At 35.8% G+C, this 20,922-nt stretch overlaps 1 protein-coding gene across 2 annotated transcripts in view; it reads left to right on the plus strand.

Annotated features, from left to right (window-relative positions):
- Positions 1-20,922, plus strand: part of LOC126777241 (uncharacterized) — a 112,983-nt gene that overhangs the window by 78,157 nt on the left and 13,904 nt on the right. The window lies entirely within an intron of this gene.

A 20,922-nucleotide genomic window follows, 5' to 3' on the forward strand; every position in this document is an offset into this window, starting at 1 on the left:
AAAATATCTATACATGTCAAATCAGCACGTCAAATATATCAATTTTGTACTAGATTTAGCATAATACGTTATTTATATGGATTTGGCATTGTGCAGAACCTCTGGACGGATACCATTATGCTACAATCAAATCAATACTGAGTCTTTTGTAGTATAGAGTATTCTAGTGTTTCAGTTTGAAGACTTATTGAGGTTATTACTGGCACAAGGAATATAACATCTTAGGACGCTGATAATAGTGGATTATATTTTTAACGGTACCAATGTATATAGGTGAAGATGACCTTTTACGGGATGGTCGTCCCTTTGCTCGTCTGCCTCCAACATTTAATGTACTACATTTAGGCTAAAAGGCTGGTAATGCGGCCGAGAATATTTACTTGACATTGGTAGTAAAATATTTTTGTGTTATTTTAGTTTCGTCTTTGTATTCAACTAAAAATAAAAAAAAATGCATAAAAATATTTATTCACACTGGATTATAAGAAGGAATAATAGAGTCCATTTGCGTTTGCGCACACACTTGTGCATATAAAAAATAATCTTCAATTCTTCATTATTTAATTTACTGGTGGTGGGGCTTTGTGCAAGCCCGGCTGGGTAGGTACCACCCACTTATCACAAATTCTACCGCAAAACAGCAGTACTTGTTATTGTTGTGTTTTGGTTTAAAGCGTGAGTGAGCCAGTGTAATTACAGGCACAGGGTCATAACATCTTAGTTCCCAAGGTTGGTGGCGCATTGGCAATGTCGCTCGCGAAATGGTTAACATTTCTTACAATGCCAATGTCTATGGGCGTTGGTGACCACTTACCATCAGGTGGCCCATATGCTCGTGCATGCCCTTTCCATTCTATACCGTAACAGTCTGTGAATGTATAATGTGAATGTGTAATGTACTATAAAAAAATATTCTTCAAACTTCACCGATCTTCCAATATAAACGGAATGAATACAATAATATTATCATTAAGTAATTAAGTATGACAAATAGTATAAAACATACTTTAACAAATCGCTTAAATAAATAAACTCATGAAAGGGATTACAAAGAAAATAGCGTATGTTATACGAATGTCAACCGTCCGCTCGACACTTGCAGACCTTAACTGATAATATCCGTATGACACAATATAGATGTTAGGAATTTTATAAGAAGTTACGTCCTGACAAATAGGGTAAAGGCAATTTCGCACTCCACCGACGTCCGTACCTCTCTAATAGATCTTATTTATTCCTCAATTTCGGCATACTTTGAATGTTTATAGCTGCTGTAATAGAATATTTTTTTACTCAATTTTTAAAAGAACTAATTTAAATATGAAAATGAATAATTATGTCAGTGATACAGTCGGTATTGATACATAGCAAATACTTAATAAATATTGTATGACTCTTCAACTGCTTAAGTGAAGGTCGTTTGGAGTCGTTCACATCATTATAGTTTTCCATGACAATTCTCATGGTAGATCGTTACCACTTAATATCAACCGGACATTTTGACAGTCATAATGTAGAGATTATATACTGATTTTGGAAAGACGTATAAAATTCAATCAAAACATACTTTATTCAAGTAGTACACAAGTAGTTTTGAATATTAATTTAAAAAAATTACCTACCGACGTTATGGATTGCGGATTCCCCGAGAGAACCCGGCAAATATATTTCACTAGATTATTACAGCAAGCAAGTAATATTATTCAATAATTTAATTAAGATTATATACATTGTATGAAAACAAATAAATGCTAACTTTGGCTTTTTTATCACATATATATTGAACCTTTGTTTATAATTATTTTTATAATATAATTTAGTAAGTATTTGTCAAATATAAGGTAATTAACTAAGCCGTACAATATTCCACACACAATTCATCTCATTCGACAGAAAACAGCAACAGAACGCAATACAACAAAGACAAATATATTTACGAATGACTTATTTAAAATGTATTTAAATTATACTTGAAAATTGAACTTTTTAAAATATACAGGTGAACTAAAAAAACTTAAGGTTACTAATTTCAAAATATTTATAGCTTTAACTTTATATAGCTATGTGTATATTGGCGTATATTATAACTCGGTAGCGATAGATGGCGCTGATTGAATATATCATATTCCTAAATCACGCTGTCTACATATCCGATACTGGGTATATATATAGGAACAACATTTGGAAAGTGGTAATATAAATTGTAGTTTTATGAACAGTGGAAAGCACTTCCTTTATTTCATTTACCATTTGATCCGATATTACTTCGTCGAAACACAAAGTAATTAATGAACTTCAGTTAAATAAAATTGTTATTGGCAAACATTTTATTTTAAGCAACACTCGCACAAACGACTGAGTTTTATTTAATTTTTGCAAAAAAAAAGAGTTTTCAGTTTCGTGTTTATGTACAAATTCATGTAGGTGAGTTTCTTTATTTTAACAGCCGGTTGCCGAGGTACTATACAAATAATAATATAACACACATGGTTACAATAAGATGTGCTTATATATATAAATATATATACCGTAACCGTAACCGTAACAGCCTGTGAATGTCCCACTGCTGGGCTAAAGGCCTCCTCTCCTCTTTTTGAGGAGAAGGTTTGGAGGTTATTCCACCACGCTGCTCCAATGCGGGTTGGTATACAATTATCTCTATATACATTAAGTGAATAATGCGATAGTATGCTTCCCTGTTACATATTTGTTAATAGTATCTGTTACTTTTTTTTTTATAATATAAGAAATCCGCCTTCTTACCACATGACCCACCTGATCACCACCGCTCATAGAGATTGGCCCCGTAAGAAATATTAATCACTCCTTACATTACTGCGCCACCAACCTTGGAAAGAAGTATCCCTTGTGCATGTAGTTACACTGGCTCACTCACCCTTCAAGCCGGAACACAACAATACTTATTGCTATTTGGCGGTAGAATATCTGATGAGTAGGTACTTCCCTGGACAGACTTGCACATGGCCACGTAAAACAAAAACAACTTACACTAAATCAATTTTATATTATATTTTATTAAAAAAGCAACAACCTAACAACTAACCTAAATAAGCGCTTTTTAGAAATACAATTTCTTTGTATTGAATTACACCCACAAATGTATCTTGGATCACGACGAATGGAACTGAAAAATGTCCGAAAATACCAATAGAGCAATTACAGGACGCCGTCACGTCACCGGCTTTATTGTGGGACGTGTCTATTGATCCAATATAAAAGCAATCGAAAGGGATTCCACGTATATTGTTTGACATATAGTTCTTATGCCGCAAGTAATAAGGTACATAATGCATCATATAAACAGTTCTCATAAGATTCGACGATGATAGGCAAGGCGGTAACTAAAAGTACGCGGACGTGTTTTAAAATATTCATGAAGAAAATCGCTTGAGACTAATTCCTTATAAGGTGCAGGTAGACTACCGCATTTAAGCGCAATAAAGATTATGTTACATGTAACACTTGCAATATATAAATTTGGTAAACGTACGTGTGGCCATATACTTGTAAGTTATTGAATAAACGTTTCCTTTCACACAAATATTAAATTCTCTTGAATATCTTCTTTCATAACTCGTCTCAAACTACTGACCATTTATAATATTCAATCTTAAAGCGATTGTTTCAGGAATTTCCATTTTTAAATTTCCAATTATAAACAATGAGATTATGACTTTAATTAATATGTATCATATTGTAAGAAATACGTATCATATTTTGTATATGAATATACAATAAAGGACTCTTTTTTTGCAAATAGGATGCCAGACTGGCACATGGGCTATTTGATGGTAAGCTGTCACATCCGCCCCTAAGAATAAGCATTTTTTTTTTACCCTTAATAGGCCAGCGTTTGACAGTTAACTTGCCTGATGTTAAGCATCGACAGTCTAGGACGTAGTACGCTTGCCTAGAAGAAACCTGTTTACTCTGGAATTGAAGACACGTTGTACCTATCAGGAAATTCAGACTCAGGCAAAGTATTCCAGTTTCGCTGGCGGGGAATTACATTTAGTATTTCTTACATCGCCAATGCCCACAAACCTTGGGAACTAAGATATTATATCCCTTTTGCCTGTTGTTACACTGACTAACTCTTTTAAGAGGAAAACAACAATACGAAGTATTTCTGATTGACGTTAGAATGTATGAAGCTCGTATGGGCTTGCACAAAAACCTTCCACCTTGTAAAATAAATCTGTTCATATTTTAACTAAAATTATTTTACTTATTACAATTACAAATCACAGAATAGTAATATCCAGGAATTCCCCAAAAAATTAAAAAGTTTTTTATATTTTTTTATATTTATATTCAATATAATTTAATTATGTATTTAAATAAATGTATATCTAAAATGTTGCAAGTTTTTTATAAGATTATTTATTCCTCTCGATAGCATGTTGACAAAGTTTTTTTTTGTACATATGATTGAACAAATGTTACAGTAATGCCTACAGCGCGCGTTTATTTCGCAATATGACCTTAGCCTTAATGTCTCGTCTTGATATAAAAAAGAGATTCAAATAAAAAGACAATTTACATACGAAACTCATTTAAGAAACATTCATCGCGAAACTGAAAGAAGATAAAATAAAGTTTAGGCAAGTTAATAATATTGATGTAATTTTTATTTAAGCGTTTTATAAACACCATGTACATAGATAAAATGATAATTGAATTTGTTAATGTTTCCCAGAATAATTCCCGCAAGCTCATGTTATGATTTTTTAGACTGTTGACTGACACCATATTGTTGATTCTGGATATTATTTTTATTATATTAAGTAAGCAGACTGGCAATTGGGCCGCGTGATAAGTGGTCGTCTATATAAAATAAATATTTACCACTCCTTATATCGCGAATGCGCCACCAACCTTGGGAACTAAGATGTTACGTCTCGTGTGCCTGTACTGTACTATGTTACACTGGCTGATTTCATTGGTTGTAGTTAATAAATGTGTTCGCAGACATCGCACGACCCTATCGTCTTAAACCTATGTGATTCCAATACGACGCGGCTGGAGAAATTAAAAGCTGGCAACTTTTAATATTTTTAACCCTAACCTAGGCTTGGACCCATAACTACTGCCGTGAGGTCTGTGCAAGACCCTTCAGATAGTTATTCTAACGCTAAACAGCAATACTTTTTTAATATTCCGGTTTGCAATATGACTATACATGCAAACTATGCAATATGGCGTACACAGGACTAGACCCATAACATATTAGTTCCCATTCCCATGGAACGGCATCCCACGGCGCATAAATGCTGTAAGGAATTTTTAATATTTATTACCGTATATATTTATAAGCATATAGTATATATAGTCTTTGGACGTAGATGACCAGTTTTTTTCTAATGTGCAAAATCTATTGACGCGCATTGCGAATAAGACCGACTCGTGTGCCGTGACGGCAAACAGCATGTCGATCTCTTAATGAGAGATTCGTTATAAAATACTATAAAAGAAAACATTTATTTTTCCTCGGATATCGAATTAGTCGGCCTTACTTATAAACGTTTTTACGGGTGATTAGTCGGACAATGCTCTGTCTTCTTCTTTCGAATGTCAAAGCAATAAAGACAGAAAGAGCAAAATCTAGCCAGTATTTGATATAGATTGTGGTTCTCTGTGGATTTCGATTGCGAGTAAAATATTTGCTTGATAACGTATATATATATCAACTGCATAATTACTAACTATAAAACAATATAATCTATGTTCCTATAAACAATATAAACTTAATTTATGGTAGATTATAATCTGTATATAAAATATTATTTATTCGATAAATTATTAGGTTTAATTGCCATACATTTTAGAATCAGATTTAATTCGCGTGATAACAATATGTATTTGATAAGCATCACACATAAACGCTCTGCTCAAATGAAACATTGCCTTTCAGAGAAACGAGTGACTAAACCCGGTTTGCCAAATAATTAAAAATCGGCGAAGTTTATCATTTAGTTTGATCACAATTAAAAAATTTTGTATCGAATTGATTACCTCCATATTTTAAGTCGGCCCATTGATTTTATTTTGAACTTGGTGTTGTGGCTGGGCAAACAGCACTGAATTTTCATGGGCTTAATTTGTGTTTATAATTCATCTCTTGACGGTGAAGGAAAACATCGTGAGGAAGCCGGCATTTGTCTTATTTCACTGAAAGAAATTCTGGCACATGTGTATTCCACCAACCCTCTCCTCAAAAAGGAGAGAAGGCCTTAGCCCAGCAGTGGGACATTCACAAGATTTTACTGTTAGTAATGTATAAATATAAATTTCGCGGTAGAGCTTTGTGCTCATTTGGGTAGTTATTACTCATCACATATTCTACCGCCAAGTAGCAATACTTCCGTAACCGTAACAGCCTGTGAATGTCCCACTGCTGGGCTAAAGGCCTCCTCTCCTCTTTTTGAGGAGAAGGTTTGGAGCTTATTCCACCACGCTGCTCCAATGCGGGTTGGTAGAATTCACATGTGGCAGAACTTCAGTGAAATTAGACACATGCAAGTTTCCTCACGATGTTTTCCTTCACCGTAAAGCACGAGATGAATTATAATCACAAATTAAGCACATGAAATTTCAGTGGTGCTTGCCCGGGTTTGAACCAACGATCATCGGTTAAGATTCACGCGTTCTTACCACAGGGCCATCTCGGCTTAGCAATACTTAGTATTGTTGTATTCCGGTTGTAAAGAGAGTCTGAGTCAGTGTAACTGTGGGCACAATAATAATAATAATACTTATTCTACTACTAATAATATTGTTATCCATTACATACATATTATAAAATGTAGCCCTGAACTGGTGTAACCCGTGTGTCAGTCAGTTCCTTTCCATTAAATTATTACAAAGTATTACAAAGGGTCTTATTACTAATGATTGTAAGTTAATCCAAACCATATGTGCGTGGGGTGTGTAAATGTGTGTATGTGTGTGTTAATCTTAGTTCCCAAGGTTGTGGTGCATTGACGATGTAAGGGATGGTTAATATTTCGTACGGTGTCAATTTCTACAAACGTTGGTAGCGGGTTCCAATTATCAGGCTCATCTGCCTACTCATATTAAATTTAAATTAAAAAAACCCTAATAAAGAAATTTAACAAAAAATTTGAAAACGCGTCTTGTTATATCTATACATATATTAAAAGTTCTTTTGTTAGCAATATAACAATTTGTTATGTATAATGCGTTGCGCTTTAGTATTCGTCCCTTGTACGGCCTTGCGTGTCCTTGTGTGTAAGGTCTCACATCCTCGTTATCCTTAAAGAAAATAGCCATAGACGAAAAGAATAAAACTTACCTGAACATTTTATTTTATTTTATATTCGGAACCTTGATAGCCCAGTGGTTAGAGCACGTGAATCTTAACCGAAGATTGCGGGTTCAAACCCAGGCAAGTTCTATTAATTTTGAAGATCGTGTATTTACACATTAGTATTATTCCGATAGTGTTGTAATAAACGAAAGCCTTTATCGACTATATACTCTTATATAATATATAGGCAAGTTTTAATCCAGTATCGTTTTTGATAATTATTTAAATATAAACAAATACAGATTATTACGAGATAATGTGAAAATATTACAATAATAAAGCTCAAATAGTTTAACGGTAAACAGACTATGTATAAGCAAACTGGTAGTTGTACAAACTCATACTGTAATTCCTTATTTATTTATTTTAATTTGTTTTCAAATGGACAGACTGGCAAATAGGTCACTTTATGGTAAGTGATCACCACTGCAAATAGACATTGACGCTGTAAGAATTATTACCAATCCCTTAACATCGTCAATGCGCCACCAACTTTGGTTGTTGTGGCTCTTGTATCTGTAGCTACACTGGGTTGCTTAAACCTGCAACACAACAATACTGAGCTATTGCTGTTAGAACAAATTATAAGTGGATGGTACCTACTCAGACGGGTTTGTATCGCTAAGAAATTTTTATTATTATCATATAATTTTTTATTTTCATTAACATTTTTGTCGATACAAATAGGTCCGATTTTATACGTGACCTGCATGTGTCGTACATGCAGGCTTACTCACGATATTTTCCATCAGTGCGAGCACGAGATGTGTTGTATTAAATATTGCTCTTTGACGGTTATCTGTTGTGCGATACCTACTCAGATGGACTTGCACAAATAAAAGAATACTACAAGTACAATTTATTTATTTATATATTTATTTATTTATCAATAATATCCAACAAAGGATACACACTTGCGAGTACATTACATCGTGGAATAATGTTTTAAAATATGTGTGCTTCTTCAATCAAAGGAGACCACAGCAAGCACATAAATAATGGCTAAACAGAAATTACATTACATGCATTTTAAAATCCATACCATCGACCATTCATATCATCCTTCTCTCTGAAACTTGGATAGCATCCGAAGATCAAGCGAAACAAATACAGATAGAAAACTATACACATTACTATAATTTCAGAACAGACGTTAGGGGAGGTGGAGTGTCGGCTTACGTACATAATGATCTACAGCATAGATTAATAGATTCAATTTACCAGGGTGGAAACAACTACCTATGGGTACACATTGAACAATGCGCGGTAGAAAATGGAATTCCTTACCAGCTCACGTGTTCCCCTCCTCTTACAACCCGGGTTCCTTCAAACGAGGCGTGAAGAGGCATCTTGCGGGCCGGCAAGGCGAAGGCGGCTAGTGCAGAACGTTTTTCCCGTCTGTACTGGCCGTCGTCGCGTTTGGACTCTACTACCACTTACCATCAGGTGGAGTAGAGTCATTTGCCCTCCCGGCGAATATAAAAAATAAAATAAAAAGATATTGGGTTAGTTTACAAGCCTGGTGATACAAATTTTGAACAATTTCTTAAAGACTATGATAGCCAATTACAACTACGTAGAAGATCGATAGTATTTGGTGATTTTAATATCAATTTATTGGAAAAAGACAAACGAATAACCAAATATAAACAAATAATACAAGAATCGGGGCATAGGCTGCTGAACAAAATTAATGAATTACACTGCACAAGAGACTCAACTATAAAAAAATCAATTATACACCACGTAAGTACAAATTTAAGCACGAATAATTTCACTGTTGCTTTTATTAACTCATCATTATCAGATCACAAAAACATATATGTTCAATTGAATAAATTCAAAGCTCCAAAAAGAATACGAACCACTTATGAAGCTATAGATTACACAAAGTTGTACAGTTCCCTAGAGTCCTCGCAATTGATTAACTCAATTGAGAACTATACAGAGCTTGAAAATATAATAAAACAATATGTTATGGACTGTAAAGAAAGAAAAACCAAAATTTTAAACCACATAAGAGATGATTGGATAAGCAAAGATATCGTCGATGGAATAAGTCAGAGGAACTTTTTATGGACGCAATATAAAAACAATCCCGACAATGAGTATGTAAAAAATCAATTTTATTCAAAGAGAAATGAAATAGGTACGTTGATACAAAATACAAAAGATACATACTATTACAAACTATTTACAAACAACGCAAAGAATCCTAATAAAATTTGGACCTTAGTTAATAAATTATGTAGTAATAAAATAAGTCAAAGTTGTGCTCCCTCTAAAATAATAGTAGAATCAAAAATAATTTCTGATACAAACGATATTTGTAACGTATTTAACAAATATTTCGCAACAATAGGTTTCCTCTTAGCAAAAAGAATACCAACACGACACCACAGCATCCTTTGTGAGATTGAAAGACTGATAGGGGATCTTGATTCGAATGCAAGTAGTGGTATAGATAAGATTAGCACAAAAGTATTGAAATGTTTATGTAATTTAATATCAAAATGTCTGGCACGCTGTTTTAACAAGCTTATGTCCGAGGGACTATTCCCAGACTCATTAAAGGTCGCAAAAATAACACCTATACACAAATCTGGATCTTTAACAAACCCAGAAAATTATCGTCCAATATCTGTGCTACCTGTTCTCTCAAAAATCTTAGAAAAATTAATTCACAACCGCTTAATAACGTATTTGGACTCTTTTGATTTCATTACTGAACGACAATACGGCTTTAGAGCTAGAAGTAACACCACTGCTGCAACTGTAGATCTAGTAACAAAAATAAGACAGAACCTAGATAGAAAGAACATAGCTCTGGGCGTATTTATCGACTTAAAAAAAGCCTTTGATACCGTAAGTCATAAAATCTTATTACATAAACTTCAAAACATAGGTATCAAAGGTACTGTACTAGAAATGTTAAAATCGTACCTAACAAACAGATTGCAAATCGTCAAAATTGGTGATATACAAAGTAGTGCTTTGCCTGTCACCTGTGGTGTTCCACAGGGCTCAATTTTGGGATCACTTCTCTTTTTAATTTATGTAAACGATATTGCAACTTTGAAACTAAATGGTCACCTGACTTTGTATGCAGATGACACCTGTTTATTCTATTTCGGTAATAACATAAATGATATAATTTCTCAAGCTCAACGTGATTTAGATGTTTTGCATAAATGGTTCAATCAAAATCTTTTAACTATTAACGTTTCCAAAACTCGTTACATTGTATTCAAAACTAAAAATAAAAGGATTGCACCTCATGTTCCATTAACTATTGACAATTTTCCAATTGAGCAGAAAAACTGTGAAAAATATTTAGGGTTACGAATAGACAATCACTTAACTTTCAAATATCAAGTAGATTACATTAAACTGGTGGTAGGATGCTAACATCCGCCTGGAACTGGTGGTAGGATGCTAACATCCGCCTGGCTTGTTACCACCGTACGCATGGTGAAAAACTCGTGAAGTGGCTTGCAGCCGCGTTTCGAGGTCAGCCAGCGTACAGCCAGTACCCGGGCGAGTATTGCTGCGATGGGTGTTGGTCCAGTGGAGACGGCTGTTGAACCAATGCCGGGGAAAACTGTATTGACCTGCCGGACAGGGAGACCCGAAGAAACGGCTGTTCCGCTGGCCGCCCGTGGCATAGTACAGGGGCCCGAGCGTGCCTAACCAGCTCTCGAGGCTGCCCCACCAGGCCACGCATAATCTCGGGGTGGACCGTCGTGCCGGTTGGTGACCGGAAGGTGGGGTCCCGGCGGCCACTTCCGGGGGGGTTCGGGGGCCCTTCCGTCCGGCGGATCAGTATATTTTCCTTTTTGGCAAACATTTGGGAAAACACGCCTCCATACTTTGCCCATCCCTATCGTGGCAATACGTCGCTCGCCTCACGTCTCTTTTCCTAATTTCCAAATGGTAGCGCAAATAAGGAATAACGGTCGTTCAGCGGTGCACACCCCCACCATACCCACGCTGTTTGAGGTCGAGTTCTCTAACATCCGAGGACTCCACGCTAACCTCAACGCTGTCCACCACCATCTCGAGACAGCACGGCCAGCAATGTTGTTTCTCACGGAGACGCAAATACTCCGCCCTGCCGACACCAGCTACCTTAACTATCCCGGCTACATGCTTGAAGAATCTTTTAAAGCGAAAGCCGGAGTATGCTTGTTCGTCAGGGCGGATGTTTGTTGTCACCGATTGCGCTGCTTGGAGGACCCCTCCTTCTCCATGTTGGTGGTACGTGTGGACCTGGTTCGTCAGAGTCGAGTCTACGTGTGCCTCTACAGATCCCACAATGGTGACTTGGAGACAAGCCGATTATTCGACCATCTTAGTCGGGTGGCAGATGCTGCGCAAGAGCAGTTTCCTAACGCGGAATTGGTGTTTTTGGGGGATTTTAATGCTCACCATGAATCATGGTTGAAATCCCTCAAAACTGACCATGCTGGAAGAACTGCTCATGCTTTTGCTCTCACACACGACTTGACCCAACTGGTTGATCAGCCCACCAGGATCCCAGACATTGATGGGCAAGCGCCTTCTCTACTGGATCTTCTGCTGACTTCTCACCCGGTGGAATATCAGGTTGTGGTTCAAGCTCCACTTGGTTCTTCGGATCACGGCCTTATATCTACCAAAGTGCCACAGGCCAAGCTGCCGCCATCAGCGGTATGCAAACGTCGCGTTTGGCACTATAAGTCGGCAGATTGGGACGGTATGCGCGATTACTATGCGTCAGTCCCTTGGAAGGAACGTTGCTTCAGTGGGAATGACCCGACAGCTAGTGCCGCTGCTGTTGCTGATGAGATCATGTTAGGAATGGAATACTACATTCCTAGCTCAGATCTCATCAATAGGGGTACGCGTAACCGTTGGTTCACGCGTGAATGTGCCGACGCTGTATCATCTAAGCAGGCGGCATATCGCGCGTGGATCAACGGCTGCATTAGCGGGGCATCTAACATTGACTCACTGAAAGCAAACTACAATAAAAATTCCAAGTCCTGTAGGAAGGCATACACGAGAGCGGATGCACAGCGCATTGTACAGATTGGTCATGACCTTATTTCGCATCCTAGGGGCTCCCGTAGCTTCTGGCGTCTGACCAAGTCTGTGCAAAACAATTTCTGCCAACCTTCGCTGCCACCGCTCAGAAATCCGGACGGATCGCTAGCTCACAGTCCGCAGGAGAAAGCCGACCTCCTGGCTAAACTCTTTGCCGACAACTCTGTGATCGATGATTGTAGTGCGCAGCCGCCAACAATACCTTCATGTGGCCACACGATGCCTGACATCAAAATCAGGCAACGTGATGTGCGTGCGGAGCTGCAATCACTCGATATACGGAAAGCTAGCGGTCCCGATGGAATACCAGCCATTGTGCTGAAGAAGTGCGCGGCGGAGCTGTCTCCTGTGTTAACGCGCCTGTTTCAACTTTCTCTCTCTTCGGGATGTGTGCCGGAGGCTTGGAGAAGAGCTAATGTGCAAGCGGTTCCCAAAAAAGGGGATCGGTCTGACCCGGCAAATTATCGGCCAATAGCTATCACCTCAGTACTTTGTAAGGTGATGGAACGGATTTTAAACAACCAACTGATCCATTACCTAGAAGATCACTGTCTAATTAATGATCGTCAGTACGGATTTCGACCAAAACGGTCCACAGGTGATCTTCTAGCGTACGTAACGCACCTCTGGGGTGAAGCTATCGACAAGCATGGAGAATCGTTGGCTGTCAGCCTCGATATCTCCAAGGCTTTCGACAGGGTCTGGCACAGAAGTCTTCTCTCCAAGCTACCGGCATATGGTCTGCCTGCTCAGCTATGCACCTGGATTGCCAGTTTCCTACACAAGCGTAGCCTTCGTGTTTTAGTAGATGGTTGCGCTTCACAATTCTATGTAGTGAATGCTGGCGTCCCCCAGGGATCTGTGCTATCTCCCACACTCTTTCTTTTGCATATCAATGATATGCTCTCTCTGGGGAACATACATTGCTATGCAGATGATAGTACAGTGCATGGTGGATACCACGGACGCGCAGTGGCTGGGCGGGCGGAAACTGAGGAGAGGCGGGAGAATCTTGTTATTGAACTTGATAGGACATTAGAGCTCATCGCCAAATGGGGTTCTGATAATCTTGTTGAGTTTAATGCCAAGAAAACACAGGTGTGCGCTCTCACAGCGAAAAAGTCACCATTTTACCCTCATCCCTCCCTCTGTGGCACACCGCTGATGATACAAAGCAAAATCGCCATGCTGGGGATGGACGTTCGCTGCGACCTTAGTCCAAGGGATTACATCGAGGCTATTATAAAAACAGCTTCACGAAAACTCGGAGTTCTGAACAAGGTGCGGCGTTTTTTCACGCCACAACAACTGTGCCTGTTATACAAAACACAGGTACGGTCTTGCGTTGAATATTGCTCGCACCTTTGGGATGGCTCCGCTAAGTACCTTATGGAGGCCTTGGACCGGTTGCAGCGACGTGCAGTACGCATTATTGGCGACGTAAAGGTCACAAACACCCTTGAACCTTTACAATTGCGTCGTGAGATAGCAGCACTGAGCGCTTTCTATCGTCTGTATCACGGCGAGTGCTCTGAGGAATTATTCTCTCTAATTCCTGCTTCCCCCTTCCTTCTTAAGTCCACGCGAGCTGGTTCTCGATGTCACCGCCTAACTGTGACATCAATTCCATCGCGCACAAAGAAATTTGGCAACTCCTTTCTTTGTCGCACTACCAAAGAATGGAATTCCTTACCAGCTCACGTGTTCCCCTCCTCTTACAACCCGGGTTCCTTCAAACGAGGCGTGAAGAGGCATCTTGCGGGCCGGCAAGGCGGGGACGGCTAGTACAGAACATTCTTCCCGACTGTACTGGCCGTCGTCGCGTTTGGACTCTACTACCACTTACCATCAGGTGGAGTAGAGTCATTTGCCTTCCCGGGGCATATAAAAAAAAAAAAAAAAAAAAAAAAAAAAAAAAAAAAAAAAAAAAAAAAAATAAAAAACTTTCCTCTTTAATTGGGTTATTAACAAATATTTCAAAATGCTTACCTAAAAAAATAAAGTATAACATCTACAATTCGCTAGTAAAATCGCATTTATTGTATTTAATAGAAATATGGGGTAATACTGGAAAAACAAAACTGCAAGAACTACAAAGAAAACAAAATAAAATTATTAAAATACTTTTTAGATATCCACCTTTGACATCAACAACTAAACTTTACAAAGAAACAAATATGTATTATGAACTTACGACAACTTTATGTATATAATTCTTGTATTCTCATTAGAAAAATTATTAATAAATCGATACATTCAGAATTGTCATTTATAAAACAAAGCAATAAACGTAGCACCCGTAGACCAAGCTTATTAGTACTCCCAAAAATTAGAACCAAATTTGCAAAAAAAAATATAACTTTCGATGGAGCACAACTATATAACAAATTACCATTTTATATAAAAAATGTAAGCTCAGTTAACGGGTTCAAGTCTCAACTCTCAAAATATATTTTAGAGAATACCCACTTTTGTACCGATTAAAATACACACATCTATTTTACTATATTACATTCCGTTAACTAAGTATCTATAAGGCGAATATATTTTTTGTCATCTTTACATTTATCATACTGTTCTCATGTAAGTGAATCTGTCTTTTTGAGAATAAATTCTTAAACCTCAAATTAAAAATTATAAAAATAAATGTTACATAACTCAATAAATAAATACAGGAACTATAAAAAAGGTAAACAATGGTTAAACTAAGACTAAATTGTGCAAATTATTAAAAAAATAAATTTATCAATTACTTTTATTTAATTAAGTTTATTCCTTGAATCCAAGTGTTCTACTCACTGGACCATCGCGGGTCATGTGTTCGCCGATCCGCATTGATCCAGCATGTTGGAAGGCTTTATTCAACAGCGACAGTACTTACATGAAACTTTTTAATACATTATGTATGTATAAGCTTTTAGATTGTCTACATAAACTGTTTGAGTAACTACTCTTGTTGTGACGTCAATACTGTCGATAAAATTTAACTTTTTTCCTCTATTTTCAAATTATTTTCTTGCTTATATTATTTATAATTATTATTGATTTTAACACTTAGTTAAATAAAACAAAATAAATATTAATAATGACTTGAAAACTAAAAATTATATGTTATAATCCTTATAAAAACATATTTATTAACAAATATAACAACGTCAAAATACACAATACAAACTCGACATAGATTACCGATTACGTTGATATTTTTAAGCCAAACATGGCGCACTGTTTGTTCTGTCATTTAGTACTACAAACATTTAAACACTGAATTCAAATAGAGGACGTTGAAAAACAAAGGCATATTATTTTTCTGACGGACAAAATTTATCTTTACAAAAAAAAACAATAGATGTAGAAAACTAACTTTTACAGAGCTGATGTTTATGAATAACTAATGCTATACTACTATTTAGCCCGTAATGGCTGCCTAAAAAAAAAAAAAAAGTGTGGAAGCTAGCTTAATCAAATCAGTACAATCGTATCAATATACAAAATATAATTTCATAAGGAAATCTTTAAAAAAAGAAATAAACTCCTCACCTAATAAAACCACTAGGAACTCGTCCAAAATTATCTCGATCATTCGGTCCAGCGAAAGAAATTGTCACAACGTGAAATCATAAAGATCAGGGCTGTGTAAACTGTGAAAAAACGTTTATTAAAACATGTCTTTTTGCTCATATTATATTTAGTGCTTAATCTTATATAAAATTTCTTCTTTACCTGAGGAAAAACATATTGAATTGAAAGTATATCTCCGTAGTTTTCAGTCAGTTTCGTTAGAAACTAATGGATTACTTTTTAACGCTATGTGTTCGTCCAGCGGCGTTTAACCCATTTTTGCTTAGAATATTTTTTGGCATCGATTTTCATATTTTTTTACTAGTAAGACTAAATCAATAAACTAACTTTTTTATGGTGGTAACACTTGCGGCCCTGCTAACAGTGTAACCAGACAAAATGGCGAGTTATAGAAATTTAAGCCATATCGGGCGTTCTTTACCAAATAAGGACTTATCCAAATAATTTATTGCTTACACACTAATGACTGTACCTAACATATATTGCTTCAAACTCGTCCAAACATAAACAACCTGTGTGTAAGCGAGATAGTACGATTGAATGTTACGAGCGGAGGTTATGAATATTTGTGTCATTGGATACGCTAAGCTGTAGAGACGCACGCTTCGTCACATCTCCCTTGACTTGATGGAATTATTCAGAAACAAAATATACAATTGAAAATAGGTTTTTGTTAAAATATATTGATAAACTATAACAAGCTTCCCTGGATTTTCTGGTGTAAAGGTTATAACACTCCTGGGCCCATAAACTCATCGAACCAATAAGTACATTTTAATATACATATTTATGTGTAAATACAGAAGTGTTGGTTTGATTGACTTCGTTAATCTCAAAATCTGACAGTCCGATTTGAAAAAACTTTTTTAATTTGGTACAAACCACGAGGGCGGAGTGGTAATGTATAACACGGCGGCAAGCCGAACAAAGCGTGGTATTAGCTTAAGAATATTTATCAACTAAGCACAATACCAGTAATAGCTTTACTTTGTGGTAGGGTGTAAGTCCGTCTGGATAGGTACCACCCACTCATCACATATTATACCGCCAATCAGTAATACTTGGTAGTTTTTGAAGGGTGACTGAGCCATTGTAACCACAGATATAATATAACATCTTAGTTTCCAAGGTTGGTTGCGCATTGGAGATTTAAGATATGATTAGTATTTTTGTGCGCGGACGTGACCACTTACCATCACGTGGCCTGGTGGATGGCGAATAGTCACTAAATACATTTTTACAAATATTTTTGGCAGCCCTAATATTAAGTGTGGCAAATATTACAACCTTCATGGACAATGGGGTCGAAAAATTCTCGCCTTTTTTATTTTATGCCTCTATCTCGTGTAATAAAGATAGAGATTTAAGGAAAATGTACAAGGGTGACAGACACAAGTGCGGTAACAGAACAGTTTCATTTACTTATATCATGTTTATCCTTATAATTTTATAAACATGAAAATATTATCAAATTTAATAAAAAATTCTTGAGATTTCAATCGATTATCCTATTTTTTATCTAAAAATAACAAAAATTATTCCGATGCGATTGTATTTTAAGCTGTCTATCTTAATGCAGACAATTATTATTAAAGATCTTATTTGTATTCGTATTGAGTTCAAAGTTTTCGCATCAGACATTACCTTCAACTTATGAGGGTAGAAGTTTGTGAAATTATACAAACACAATGATTGTCTACGATTTCATTCGTTTCACAATAATAGTCTTGATAATTAATCACAAATCTTGAATTAGATAACTTAGAATTAGAGCAAGAGAGACAAACGTTCCGTTGGAGAAACGCGTGTGCACCCAATGCGTGTCGACAGAGAACAGCCCACTGTTGGCCGGCCCCGACGTTCCGTTAATAAGAACTGACACGCCATCTACCGGCCAATCGCGCACTTTGCATCGTTAAGAGTCAAACCAGTGTCATTTTATGATTTGCGCCGACATATTATTATTTTTATATAATAAATTTGTTTCATTATTATTACATTAATTTTATGTACTGACATTTACTGTTTACGCGCTTCTAATTGATACAGAGCTGTATCAATCGTTAAGATATACAAGATTTATTTATTAAAGAAATAAATAGGCGGACGGGCAAAACCAATGATAACACCGCCAATAGACATTGGCGCTGTAAGAAATATTAACCATTCCTTACATCGCCAATGCGTTACCAACCTTGGGAACTAAGATGCTATGTACTTTGTGCCAATATTTACATTGGCCACCCTTCAAATCGGAACACAACTCAAAGTCTTTGGCGATAGAATATCTTATGAGTGGCTGGTGAGATCCGTACGGGCTTGCAAAAAGCCCTATCACCAACTAAATCTCTCTATCTATGTCAAATCTATTCTCGATGTCTTCTCGGTTTTATTTGGAGCATCGAAACCTTTGATATCAGTTTTTAATTAAAGGTACTGTCATAGTAGTATCATCAATTTCCTCGTAGAAATGCATTATTCTCTTGACAAATATATTGTCAAGAGAATAATGCTCGAAAGTGCTGTAAAGTGATTAAAATTTATCTTCCTATTTCCTGATGGTCATTTCCGGAGCTAAAAAGCATTCAAACTCAAAGCTCCATTAGATTAACTGATAAGAAAAAGGCTAGGGTCCGTCTGCGTGAGTACCACACACTCATTTATTCTACCATGTATCTTTCGCGTAAAGATTTTTTATGGTTGATAAAACCCTTACACTAGGTCTTTAATAATAATTTCTAGTTTTGAAACAGTGGGGTGAAAACGACCTCATGGGCAAAAGGGTTAACGATATTCCAATGAACGAATGAAATATTTAATTTTAACTCTAGTAATATACTAATTAATCTGAGTATTCTCAACATCTACATGTTGACCCAGTTCAAAATCAAATTGAATATATTTTTAGTCGAATACATATTTACATTAGTATTTAGAAATATTTGTTTTACTTTAACTGACTTTTATTAAAAACTTTTTTTTTGTTTCAAAACATACAGCCAGTTACATTAAATATTGGGCAAAGGTATTATTTCTTATATGTTTTGTTTTGGAAGTTATTCCTCTACTCTGATCCAAGGCAGGTTGGTTTAAACACATGTGCAATTATACACAGAATTGCAACCGGCATATATAGAAGTTTTGTCATGTCGTCAACGATCGAATTTGAACTCATAATGTTTAATTACGATCCATTTGTTCTATCCACTTTGCCATTTACTTCTGTATAAATTTACTTTTTTTAATTAAACAAAAAAACACAAAAAGGGTTGTATAATTTCTAATTAGTTTTATTATTACAGATCCAATTACTAATTCTTTTCAAAATAGATGTTATCAGCCTTTTCGCTCGACCCAAATTAAAAAGAAACATCGGCAAGAGCTTTGGACTAGATTTTCAAAGTTATTCGTAAAATACAAATAAGATTATGTACGACATGATAAAGATATTATACAGATAAATTACTTTAAAAATAATAATAAACAGACTTCGTAAATACGAGAAAATGCCCTAAAAACTGGAAATAACTCGATAAGTATATTTTTAAGAGGTAAATGTACGAAAAAATCTATTTTATTTCGCCACTCCGTAATACTATAATATAAAAATCCTTGAAAACGATGAGTCCAATAAAAATGTTTATTAGCCGGACTTCCTGACGCATCTTCCTTTGTATTTTTTCTGCTGGTTTTATTCTCACCATACGAGTAATTCAGGCCTTCAGTATTATTTCAGTAGTATGTATAATATTCACATTTACTGTATTTACTTATTTCAGTAGCATATATAATAATAATAATTACACTGGCTAAATAAGGATTGATTTAATCTGTCAGATAAGACAGTTTTTTTACTTTGCTGCCGGTGCAGAGTGCGCCGGAATACCCAAATAAACCAGCGGTACCAGCTGTTCAGGAAAAGTCATCGCATACGCATACTACTATGTCGCACAAACTTCTTGGAGGCCAACATTGGTTGACTGATGGCTCGCTAATGTGGGCCTCTAATGGAATACCACACTGTTTAAGTAAAATAATAAGATACATCCTAATTAAGTTTTACTTAGGAGGTCATTTAATCGAATTTAAGTTAAAGTGTGTAAAGAATAGTGTGAATATAGATTTCTGAAATTTATTAAATACATGTACGCATCAATAGCAATGAATCATTAATTATACGAATTCAAATGCTTTCTAATTAAACTTGATAATTATTTTATTGCTCTTATTAAATTAATTAATGTCACTTTTATAAAAGATTTTATAACTTGTATTTACTACTAATATTTTATTCCAATATATAATAGTATGGAGTAAACTCGAATGGACAACTTTGAGAATGAATTTGAAGAGAAAAATTGTGTTTTGACGGCGTAGTTATTATCGGAACTTTAGAAGTAAAATTTTTGATATAAATAGTTAAGCGGAGTAATGTTTTATTTAAAGGTATTTTAATCTGTTCTAATTCTGTTTATTCATTATTTTACGTGCTTTATGTAATCTCCTATAATTGAAGGATTAACATACTTTAAAACATTGTTTTACGATGTAATGTCGAGTACATTACAACTGTTTTCTCTTTTGTTGGAGATAAGTAATAAATAAATATATAATTGTCTAGTGCGTCATTGTTTCTTCTGAACAACTTGACCTCTTAAGGTCTTATATACTCAATATATTTATATTAATCTAGAATCAGATAGGTTAGGCGCAATATAGTCAAATAAATAATATTTTTTAATCATATTTATGAACTATAATGATTCATATTCATAATATACAGTATATTGTGTATATTATCACATTCATTTAAAGTCTTCTTAGTTTATATGGTACATATGGTTCAGAAAGACTGCCTCGTTGGTCTAGTGACTTAATGTAAGGCCGCAGACCCGGAGGTCTTG

The sequence above is a fragment of the Nymphalis io genome, chromosome 2, assembly GCF_905147045.1.
Source record: "Nymphalis io chromosome 2, ilAglIoxx1.1, whole genome shotgun sequence".
Taxonomy (NCBI): Eukaryota; Metazoa; Arthropoda; class Insecta; order Lepidoptera; family Nymphalidae; genus Nymphalis; species Nymphalis io.